The sequence below is a fragment of the Cynocephalus volans genome, chromosome 6 (genome assembly GCF_027409185.1).
Source record: "Cynocephalus volans isolate mCynVol1 chromosome 6, mCynVol1.pri, whole genome shotgun sequence".
In the NCBI taxonomy this organism is placed as follows: Eukaryota; Metazoa; Chordata; class Mammalia; order Dermoptera; family Cynocephalidae; genus Cynocephalus; species Cynocephalus volans.
The window spans coordinates 14,563,903-14,571,848 of record NC_084465.1 but is presented as its reverse complement, the minus strand read 5'-3'; positions in this window follow the sequence as shown (position 1 = coordinate 14,571,848).

The following is a 7,946-nucleotide window of genomic DNA, read 5'->3' as shown; positions in this document are numbered from 1 at the left end:
ATGTAGTTTACCACATTAACATGCTAAAGAAGAAAAAATTGCATAATCATATCAATCGATTCAGAAAAGTATTTGACAAAATTTAACACCTATCAGAGTTGTCAGTGATAAGGAAAAATAGGAAAAGAAGGGAAATTTTCTATTTTTCTCAGAAAAATAGAAATAGAGGGGAACTTCCTTAACTTCCTTAAGATGGACAAAGTCCATCTTCAAAAATCCTGTAGTTAACATGATACTTGATGAGAGACTCAATGTTTTCCCTGTAACACTAGGAAAAAGGCAAGGATGGCTGGTCTGGTCTCACTCTCATTCAGTATAGCACTGGAAGTTCTAATCAGTGCGATAATGTAAGAAAAATAAATAAAAGAATACAGATCAGAAAAGTAGAAGCAAAATGGTTTCTATTTACAGATAACATGAATGTCTTATATAGAAAATCCCAAAGAATATACAAACAAAAATCAAATATAAGAACCCAAAGAATATACAAACAAAAATCAAATATAAGAACCAAAAAGTGACTTAATCAAGGTCACAAGATACAGGATAGACATACAAAAATCAGTTATATTTTCATATACTAGCCATGAACACATGGACACTAAAATTTAAAATAACACCATTTACAGTCCCTTAAAAAAATACGTAGCTGAAGCATTAGTCATAGTAGCAAAGACATGGAATCAACCTAAGTGTCCGTCAATGGATGAGTGAATAAAGACAAAGAGATATACATACATAATGGGATACTATTTAGCCATAAAAAGAAGAAAATCCTGTCATTTGCCACAACATGGGTGAATTTGAGTTCATTATTTTAAGTGAAATAAACCAGACACAAAAAGACAAATACTGCATAATCTCAGTTATATGTGGAATCTAGAAAAGTTAATCTCATCGAGGTAGAGAGTAGAATGGTGGTTACCAGGGGCTAGAGTGGTTGTGAGGAGGGTTTGGGGAGATGTTGGATAGAAGGAATAAGTTCAAGAGATCTATCATTCAACACGGTGACTATAGTTACATTGCATCTTGAAAAATGCTAAGAGAGTGAATGTAAAGTGTTCTCACCAGAAAAATGATGAATCTATGAAGTAAAGCATGTTAATTAGCTAGATCTAGTCATTCTACAGTATTACATACACTTTAAAACATCATGTTGTACATGATAAATATGCATAATTTTATCTGTTGATAAACAAAAATAAAAGCAAATACTTAGCAAATCTAACAAAACATGTGTATTAGGGTTCTTCAGAGAAACAGAACCAACAAATGATGCTAGAAAAATTGGACATTCATAAACAAATAAATTAACCTTGACCTAAATCTCACATTTTATACAAAATATAACTCCAAATATATTATGAACTTAAATCTAAGACATAAAAATATAAAACTTATAGGAAAAAAAAAAAAACCATAGGAGAAATCCTTTGATGCCTAAGGCTAGGCAAAAATTTCTTAGACTTAACACCAAAAATACACCCATAAGAGGAAGAGTTGATAAACTGGATTTCATCAAAATTAAAAATCTTTGCTCTGTAATCAACTATTAACTATTTAAGAGGATTAAAATACAGACTACAGACTGGGAGAAAATATTTGCAAACTACATATTTTTTTTTAAAACTGGTATCTAAAATATCTATTTAAAAAAACACTCAAAACTTAACATTAAAAATAATCTAATTAGAAAGTAGGCAATAGAAATGAAAAGACATTTTACCAAAAAGAATATAAATATGGCAAATAAGCACACTGAAGATTGTTCAAAATCATTACCTACTGGAGAAATGCAAATTAAACCTGCAATGAAATATCAGTACATACTCGTCAGAATGGCTAAAATAAATAGTGACCACCAAATGCTAGAGAGTATGGAGAAATTGGATCACTCATGCATTGCTGGTGGGAACATAAAATGGCATAGTTTTATACAGAAATAAAAACTTATATTGGCACAAAACCTGTACACAAATGTTTGTATCATCTTTATTCATAATATACAAATGAGAAATAACTTAGAAGTTCTTCACTGAGTGAGTGGTAAAACAAACTGTGGTAATACATACATACCATGGACTATTACTCAGCAGTGAAATGTAAACTAACTGTTGATATCCACAACAACATAGGTGAATCCCCAGAGAATTATGTTGAGTGAAAAAAGTCAATACCAAAAGGTGACATACTATATAATTCCATTTATATAAAATCATTTAAATACCAAAATTATGGACACAGAGAACAAATTAGTGGTTGTCAGGGGTTAAGGAGGTGTTAGAGGTTGGATGGAAGTAGATTTGTCTATGAAAGGACAACATGAGAGATCCTTGTGGTGATGTAACTGTTCTGTATCCTGATTGTATCAATGTCAATATCCTGGTTGTAAAATTGTACTATAGTTTTGCAAGATGTTACCATTGGAGAAAACTGAGTAAAAGGTATGTGAATCTCTCTGCATTATTTCTTACAACTGCCTGAGAATCCTCAAGTGTCTCAAAAATAAAAATTTAATTAAAAAAAGTTTTTAATTTGCAAGATCAGTACTATAATTGTCCCATGGAATAAATTGGATAATGCAGCAGTCTAATCTTTATTGCAAACAACAGAATCTATTCTAGATAGTTTAGTCAGAGTTAGTCCCTATTCAGTGATATTTGGAAGTTCATGATATCTGGGAAAATCTGTGCAGCAACAATGCCAAGACCACACCGTGTTCCAGCCAAGGTACCCTTACTGCTGCCAACACTGCCCAGACATTGTGGCTCCTACTGTGGTGCTGGGCAACAATCATCAGAGGCCCTGGCACCACACATTTGCCAAGAGTTGATCCGTAGTACACACTTTTCCTGCCATTTTTCACTTTGCAGTCGAAGTCTGGTACAAGTGCATCTGATTAGCAAAGCCTAGGTCATAGCCTGTGCCTGACTGCAGGGGAGTCTGAGAGAGCATGATCTGGCTTCTACCTTGGAGAAGAGGAATTTATAATATGGGAAATTCTCCCAACAAAGAAAAATTTTCAAAAAATACCTGGTCACAAACAGCAAATATTCACTACAGACAGAATGCCATCTTTTGCAACAAAGAGACTATTTGCTTTTTGAAGATCTAAAGAAAAATTTCAAATTCTGGTAGGGAAAAGGAATGTGTTTCTTTGATAACTTACACATTTTTCTCTTCAGTTCGGGTGTTCTCTGTTTCTTGCTTTGATATTGACATATTGTATTTTTATAAAAGTCATACATTTCACTTGTCTTTCCAATCATATTAGCATATAACTGTGCATGACATTTCTTAATTAGTTATAATATTGTTCTCCATTGCTGTACTTCCTCTTTATATCTCATTTTATTTTACTTTGTATTTTCTTTTCTTTTTTATTACAAAATACATGTTTATTATAGCAAACTTGAAAGTCACAAAAGCACACAGAAGAAAAAAATTATTTGAAATCCAGAATCCAATAATAACTGTAATGAACTCCCCAATATCCATTCTACCCATATCCTATTGTAAAACAGACGTGTAGTTTCAGTGGCATTCACTCTACCACCATATCTGGGGTGACCCCTATTTGACCTAAGCCAACCAAAGTGATTTCATTCCCCCTGGCTAATGTGATAAGTTCAGGCAGAGTTATAATATCTAAGCCAGTCAATGCCTGGCACCCTCCTTTCCATAGTGATTGGTTCAGGAGAGGGCACATAACCTATGCTGGCCCAGAATTAAAGAATCCCAAGACTTAAGTATGTTAACAGAAAAGCTCTCTTCTCCACCCCCACCCCCATTCATGCCTGACTAGTGTAAAGGAGAAAGCATTTAGCCCCAGAGCTGCTTGAAACCTATGTGGAAGTAGAGCTTATACTCAGGAGATGGAGTTAAAAATAGAGAGAGAGAAATTGTGTCCTCATCCCATCACTAAAGTCTCTAACACCAGGTTCTCAGAGGTTTAGTCCCAGGTCGTTGCTTTCACTTCCTAATTGAACAAAGTAAGATTTGCCCAGATTTATCATGTGACAATAGGGAAATGTGTATTTTGTCTCTAAATTTGTTTTTGACCTACATGTGTGGCTGTCTTGGTAAGGGGTCTCATGGATAATTCTCTTTTAAGGACCTAGAGTCTCCCAAGCAAATCCTATTTTGAAATGGAATTCTTACTTTGCTTCCCAGATTGTCCTCTAAATTTTCTAAAGCCTGTGGTCCATAAATATAGAACTGGCGGATGTAGCTTGATTTTAGTACGCAGTCCAGGTTTTGGTGCCAATGTTATGTTGAAATATAAGAGTGTTATTGAAATTGTATCATCTATATTTAAAATACTAGTGGGTTACTTGAGCTTGGCATGCCTAACTACTCTTGATAAGGGTCAGGACCACACTCTGTTAACCTAAAAAAAGAGATGACCCTGAGGCTGTCTGTGGATGTCTTAAGCTACAGGACATGCACCCTGTCCAGGCTACCACTGTTGAGCTTTTGAAACCCATTTAGAAGTGCTGTTTCTCCGCTGACTAAATAGGGTACAGCCAGTTTCCTTGAGGGCTCGCAGGCTGTCCTGACGACCCTCCAACTTCTCTCCCAACACTTTCATAAACACTGTGACTGGCGTAGTGGGAAGCCACACAATAACTCTTCAGTTCTTTCTTTGGTTTGAGATCCTCCTCTGTGAGTAGAGGTGGATTAAAGCTAGCATGCTTTGTTTATAGCTAAAGATTACTCATTTAGAGTAATAAAGAATCCATTCTAGTGCCACCACAAAAGTAGAAAGATAGTCCAAGTAAAGTGACTTCAAATCCCATTCTCATATTTGTAGATGGCAGGTATTCCTTCCAGACCTTATCTTCATTTCTAGCAGGCATTCATTAGTGTCAAGGTCTCAGTTCTCAGTTCTTCTCAGTTCTGCGCAAAAGCTAATTTCTAGCATGCATTGCAACCTCTGTGCTTATTGTAACTGCCTCTGACCATGACATTACGGAGCCCCACAGCCTCAGAAAATGTGCTACCTTCTCTGGGTCTCTATTACATCTTCTTGTCTAAGTCCTGTTGGGAGTCACTGATTCTCAGTGAAGAAAGACAGGTGGTGTGGGTGGGACAGGGCAGGGGCACATGCAGTGTCCTGGCACCCAGAAGCAGAGACAGGCAGACAATAAACAAGCACACAAATAAATATTGTAATTTCAGGTGGTGATAACTGCTATAAAGAAAAATAAAGCAGAAAAGGGAGATGGAGGGTGTGGTAATAAGAAGCCATTTTTTTAATGGTCCCCATTTTACTTTATTTTATTTTATTGAAACATAATTGTAATGCATATTTGTGGGGTATAGAGTTGAATATCAATACCTATGTGCAATGTGTGATGGTCAAATCAGGATAATTAGCATATTCATCATTACAAAAGACAAACCATTCTTTGTGTTCATTAACCAATTTCTGACTAACCCCCCTCGCACTCCCCCTTTCACACAGTTCTGATCTTGCCTTTTGAGAGTTCAACTTATTATTATTATTGTTGCTCCTTCCTCCCTTCTTTTCTTTCTTTCTTTCCTTCTCTCTTATTTATTTTTAGCTCACTTATGAGTGAGATGTGGTATTTCTCTTCCTGTGCTTGGCTTATTTCACTTAACATAACTTTCTTCAAGCTCATCCCTGCTGCTGTGAATGGCAGAATTTCATTCTATTTTATGGCTGAGTAGTATTCCATTGTGTATATATACCACATTTTTCTTATCCAGTCATCCATCAATGGACATTTGGGTTGGTGAACTTGAGCAGAAAGGAGCGAAGAGTCAGCCATGTGATGATCAAGGGAAGACTTCAAACTTTCCTTTATGTGTTGGGAAGTCATCGGACAGTTTTTAAAGGCTTGCTGAGGCTCCTGGAGAAGACGGTGTTACATGGAAGCAGGAAGGCTGTTTAGAAGGCCATTAGAGTCATTGCAAGATCCAGGCAAGAAATGATGAAGATATAGATTAAAGCGATAGCAATCGAGGTGTCCAGAAACAGCTGAAGTCAAGATATATACCCCCTCCCGCCCCCACAAGAAGGTATCATCAAGAGTGTTAATTGATGGATTCCATGGGAAATTAGAAGGGGGGATGGCTATCAAGCATAAAGCCTAGATTTGATGCTTGAATAGCTGGATGAATGGTGTTGCCATTTTCTGAAGGAGAGAAAATTGAGGGAAGAACAAATTCTGAGTGGATACTTTGTGGAGAGCTTGGTTTTAGATGTTTAAATTAAGGTGGGCTTATTAGACATTGAACTAGAGATGTTGAATAGGAAATTAAATAAAATGTCTAGAGCTCAAGGGAGTGGTCAAGGCTGGAGATAACAATTTGGAAGTTTGAACTGAAGTAGATTAGCTTTAAAGCCAAGGGACCAGAGGACATCACCCAGGAATGAAGTCAGAACATGGGCCTCTCCAATGTTTGATAGCCAGAAAGAGAAGCCAGAAAAGGAAATTAATTTGAAGAATTAGGATTTTTAGCTCTGTGTGTGTGTGTGTACATTGATGTTTTTTTAAATTGGAAATGTCACATTGGGGTATACATACAGATATCTGTACGCATCAGAATTATTTTATATCTTTTTGATTGTATTTATCAGAGGCTTATCAATGTTCTTCCTCTTGTCAAATAAGCAGCTCTTAATTTTGTGTATGATTGTGCCACTTATTTTCCAGGTTATTAATTTATGCTTTTATATTATTTTCCTGTTTTGCTCTAGACGAATACTTTATTTTTGTTCTAGAATTTTACAGTATAATAATTTTTCATTTATAGATATTTTTAATATTTTCATATTAAAGACCTTTAAATGAGTACATTTTCTTCTAACCACTGTTTTGGCCACATCCCAACACATTTTTCGATGCAGAGCTGTGCTTATTATTACTCTAAAATAGATTTTTATTGCATTCTTAATTTCTTTTATAAGCCAATTCTTACTCATAAAAAATCTTTAATATCCCAAGAAATTAAGCAACTTGTTAACATTTTCGTTATTCATTTTTTCTTTAAATGTGTTATGGTTAAAGCATGTGTTGGGCAGGATTCCTGCTATTAGGAGGTTGTTTTGATATTTTAAAAACACCTTTATGGCTTATTTCGAGTTTTAAAAAGATTTTTGGTGACAGCTATTCACAGATATATTGTCAATTTTTCTCGCCTAATTTCACAATTTGTTAAAATTGCCTGAATAATTGGATTGTCCAAATCTTCAATATTTTCATTATTTAGCTTTATCATCTTGATATTGTTAGTCCCTACCTTTCCCACCCCCAAGGATAATCATTCCTTTCGAGGTAAGCCCGACCAATGACAATTACATCAAGGGTCTTAGTACTACCAGTGCAAGGAGACTATGTTGAGCTCTGTTGCTCCTAACAGGTTATTCGTGGTGGTTGGGTGAGAGGCTCCAGAGTTAGTGCGTTCCTACCATGACCTCTCTATTGACTGATGTTATAGAACTCCTGCCTCCATCCCTGCCTGTAATCTCTCTAGAACTAGATCTCAGCTCTACCTCAACCACTGCTGTTCCTGGGGAACTTGATTCTGCTCTGTGAACCCTGGGCAGCTAGATGAAGACCAGAATCAACCACAAGTATGCATCCCCCATTACTTCCTGGTGCTGATGCTTCCAGCATTTGAGGTCCTCTGCTATTCGGGATCTTCTCAAAACATTGAATTCTGCCAAAAAAAAAAAAAAAAAAATTGAAGTTTGCCATTGAAATCTACATACTTTGGAAAGTCATTATATTTTAAGTCTAATTGTGACTTCTTCTCCTGCCACCCCAGAAATGTTGAGGTTCTAGCATGCATACTACCTGAACTTGCTGGAGTTGTGTACATTCTCATACTGTGCAGCTCAGATCCCTCATCACAAATGCATTATTTTGTCATTCTCTTTGTGATAGTCCAAGTCCTCAAAAAAGCAAGTGTTTAAA